General features: G+C 44.3%; 1 pseudogene; it reads right to left on the minus strand.

Moving 5' to 3' along the window:
• Window positions 1–559: 559 nt before the first annotated feature.
• On the minus strand, window positions 560–2,248 carry LOC101596411 (annotated as a pseudogene).
• Window positions 2,249–4,571: the final 2,323 nt, after the last annotated feature.

Below are 4,571 nucleotides of genomic sequence, written 5' to 3' on the forward strand. Positions count from 1 at the left end.
GGTGCAGGGCAGGACAGCACCACACCAGGGGTTGGGGAGCCAGGAGATGACCACTTGGCAGACTGCACTGTGGACTCCCCCAAGATCCAGTGACGTGCACTCTCTCTTATAGCAGTGTCCTCAACAGGGGACAATTTTTCCCACAGGGGACATTTGGCAATGTTGGAGACATTTTTAGCTATCCTCACTGGGAATAGGGTGCTACTGGCATCTAGTGGGTACAGGCCAAAGGATGTTGCTGACCACTGCACAAGTCACAGGACAGTCTCCTACAGAGAATTACTGAAATGACCATAGTGCTGAGTTGATAATCCTTGTTCTAGATGGGGAAACTTTTCTCTTACCATTCCCAATCTAGTATGACCCAAGATCCTTGGAATGCACAGTGAGTCAGACCCTCTATCTCAAGCCCTACTGGTCGGTCATGCCATTGCCATGCTGAACAGGAAGATTCCCAGTGCCCCACAATTTCCAGTTGGCTGCTAGCAGCTAAAATTCCAGCTAATACAACAATGGAAGCCTTGGGTCCATTTTGTCTTCTTTTTTCTTCTAAAACTGTCTACTTCTTTCCAAGTGTGAGAGCCACCCAGACTGCCACTGCCAGGATGGCCACAGCCGCAGCCCCTTCAAATAGCAGTACTGCCTTGCCCTCAGTGGGCAGCGCGGCTTTTGCTCCTGCAACAGGGGCGGCCTCTCCAGTGAGGCTCTCCTTCCTACCCAGGGTCGCCTCCGCACTCCGCAGGGCAGTGTGGCTCACGCCCTCCACGGCAGCAGGCCCCACTGGTGCTGCCTGTGACTCTTACACACCACGCTCCACAAGCACAGAGGGAGTGAGACTGGCTTCCTCAAGGGAAATCATCCCTGCAGCAGGTTCCCTGGGCTCCAGCAAAGACGTGGCAGAGATCTGTGCAAGAAAGGGAGCAGGGGCTCCAGGAAGCGCTTCCTCAGCACCCTCCAGGATTTCTCTCTTCTCCACGTGCACAATGTCATAGTTAGAAGAGTTGTTCTCACTCTTCTCTCTGGCTCCATTGCTGTGTAAGCTTTTGACTTTTGGATCCTTTGCAGTCTGCTGCCAGGACTCAGGACCGAGGGACACTGGGAGGCTTTTTGTGTGCCAACTCTGGCTAGTACACAGTGAGACAGGCAGACTTTCAGATTGCCAAGAAGTTGGAGACTGGGTGACTGATTTGTCCACAGTTGTCACTAGGCAGAATATATAAATGTCCTTGCTATCTTCTGCAATGATTCCAGGACATTCTTCCTCCTCAGACTCAAGATTAAAGACAGTGCCCCAGCCACCTTGCTGAATGATGTACTCTGCTGCATAGTCCTCCAGATATGTCACAGCAAACTGTAGCAGTGCATTCAAAGGCTCTTGACCACATCTTGTTAACTCCAAAAGCATTTGTTGCAGTAAAACCAGAGGTGCCACAATCTTGTTTCATCTACTAGCATGAGCTGCGGTCTCTGCTGGGCATTCACGGTATGCCTGATATGTCACTGGCTGGCTGAGGAGCATTTGGAACACTTTTTGCAGAGACTCTTTAAGTTCCTGGGACACTTTCTCCGAGATGGGCCATGCAGCCCTCTATTGAGCTTTTGGGATTAGCAGGACTGAACACTGGAAAGGTATGATGTCAAGGCCTGTGCTCATAAAGGTTTCAGAAATTTCTTTGTGCAAGAATTTTAATTCTTCAATTTCGGATTTAACTTTTAATAAAACTTCTGGATTCAGTGAGTGTGAAGCTATATCTAGTTGAACACCTTGGGGTGAGGGACCATGACATTCTTGCAGACTCTCCTTAGAGAGGAGTCTCAAGTAGCCGAGAATAGTGTATTTTGTTTCTAGAAAAGTACTAGAGGCACAGTAGAAGATGCCATTGAACTGATTGGCAGAGCTTCCAAGAAGTCTATTTAAAGATGTATAAAATGTGAGCCGGTGCTGGAGAAATGGCTTAGCAATTAAGCACTTCCCTGTGAAGCCTAAGGACCATGGTTTGCGCCTGGATGTGCATCTGTGTGTCTGGAGTTCGTTTGAAGTGGCTAGAGGCCCTGGCATGCCCAGTCTCTATCTGCCTCTTTCTGTCCATGTCTGTCCGTCACTCTCAAATAAATAAATAAAAATTTAAAAAATTAAAAAAAAAAACCTGCGCCAGCCATAACCTACAGGAATGAAGCACACATTGGCAGCCGTGGCTGCTTCCCACGGGGTCCCCCAGAGCCTGCTCTGATATGCCGCCGCCTTCATGTTAAAGGTCTCTATCTTTTTAAACATTTTAAAAAATTTTTTGTTTTATGTTTATTTATTTATTTGAAAGTGACAGACAGAGAAAGAGGCAGAGAGAGAGAGAGTGAAAGAGAATGGGCACACCAGGGCCTCCAGCCACTGCAAACGAACTCCAGACACATGTCCCCATTTGTGCATCTGGCTAACATGGGTCTTGGGGAATTGAGCCTTAAACCAGGGTCCTTAGGCTTCACAGGCAAGTGCTTAACCGCTAAGCCATCTCTCCAGCCCTTTAAATTTATTTTTAAAAATATTTATATATTCATTTTGTAAGCAGAGAGAGAGAGAGAGAGAAGACAGAGGCAATGGGCTCATCAGGACCTCAAGCCACTGCAAATGAACTCCAGTTGCATGCAGCACTTGGTACATCTGGCTTTTTTTTTTTTTAAATAAGAATATATTTTTAAATTTTTTTTAATTTATTTATTTAAGAGTGACAGACACAGAGAGAAAGACAGATAGAGGGAGAGAGAGAGAATGGGCGCGCCAGGGCTTCCAGCCTCTGCAAACGAACTCCAGACGCATGCGCCCCTTGTGCATCTGGCTAACGTGGGACCTGGGGAACCGAGCCTCGAACCGGGGTCCTTAGGCTTCACAGGCAAGCGCTTAACCGCTAAACCATCTCTCCAGCCATACATCTGGCTTTTTGTGAGTACTGGGGAATCAAACTCGGATCGTTAGGCTTAGCAGGCTTCTGCTAGGGCATCTCTCCAGCCTCTGGTGTCTTTATTTTTATCCTAACACTTTTATCAGATTATTATATCAAATTGTTTCAACACAATAATGTTTTTTAAACATCCTTAGAGTTATTTAAATTATTTATGAAATATAAATATATAAAATATTTAAATTATTTAAACATCCTTAGAATTATTTCACCCAAGATTGCTTATTGTAATTTGTATGTCATAAAGTTGTTATGGGATTTTGGATCATGAGGGATCCTTCTGGACCTGTGAACCTCAACTTATAGGTTGTTGCCCACTTTAACAAATAATTGAGGAAATGCACTCTGAGAAAGGTAAATTATTAATTATGAGGTTTATATAGGAAAATTAGTATCTGGGAAAAGGCTACATCAGTTAAACACACATGTGGATTTGAGATCCCATGCTAAAAGATTTGAAAGAAACACATGTACACATATGAGAAGTGGAGCATGGGACTATAAGCCCTTCGCTCTTACAATCACATAGAGGTCAGGAAAAACACACACACAAAATATGATAATGAAGGACTCAAGGCTTAAAGAAAGATTGCACAGGTAGCAGAGCACAAGAGCATCAAAGCAGAAATTAGGAGTCCATTGCCTGGAGAAAACAGCCAAGAGGGTATGGCAGATCCAGAGTTAAGAGAAAAATCATACCTATAACAGCGAGAAAGCATCTGAAAACAAAATACACGTAAGAAGCAAGCAGAGAAATATCAGGCAAATGAGAGATCTTTCTCATTACCAGTCTGGCCAAAGAAGTAGGGTCCTTGTGATTCAGATGCTAGGAAAATGAATAGCCAAGAAACTAGTTATGAATGGGACAAGCTGGTTTTTAAAAATTATTTTATTTTCCCTTTGTGTTTTATTTTAATTTTTTAAAACTATTGACAACTTCTATAGTTATAAACCATGATACTCCCCCCCCCTCCACTTTCCCCTTCACAATTCCACTCTCCATCATACCCCCTTCCCCTCTTAATCAGTCTCTCTTATTTTGATGTCATCATCTTTTCCAACTATTATATTGGTCTTGTATAGGTAGTGCCAGGCACTGTGAGGTCATGGATACTTGGGCCATTTTTTGTCTGGAAGAGTGTATTGTAAGGAATCCTATCCTTCCTTTGGCTCTTACATTATGATTGCTACTTCTTCTGCAATGGACCCTGAGTCTTGGAAGGTGTGATAGAGATGTTTCAGTGCTGAACACTCCTGTCACTTCTCAACACTTTGGTGCCTTTTGAGTTATCCTAGAGATCACCACTACCTGAAAAGAGAAGTTTCTCTGACCAAAAGTGAGAGCAGCATTAATATATGAGTAAGAACATTAAGGAAGGTGCTTACTTGGCAGTTTGGTGACCATAATATATGCATTTAGCCAAACACCAAGAGGTGTTACAACCCTAGGGCTCATGACTCCCTGTCATAGGTTTTCAGTATCAGGCATGTATAATCCCCTCCCATGGAGTGGACCTCCAGTCCAATTACAGAGTTGTTGGTTTTCCCCATAACAGATGTGCCACTATTGTACCCATTGGCTCATTTGGCCTGGCTGGCCAAACAAGGCTTGCAGTA

Source organism: Jaculus jaculus, chromosome 11, assembly GCF_020740685.1.
Source record: "Jaculus jaculus isolate mJacJac1 chromosome 11, mJacJac1.mat.Y.cur, whole genome shotgun sequence".
NCBI classification, from domain to species: Eukaryota; Metazoa; Chordata; class Mammalia; order Rodentia; family Dipodidae; genus Jaculus; species Jaculus jaculus.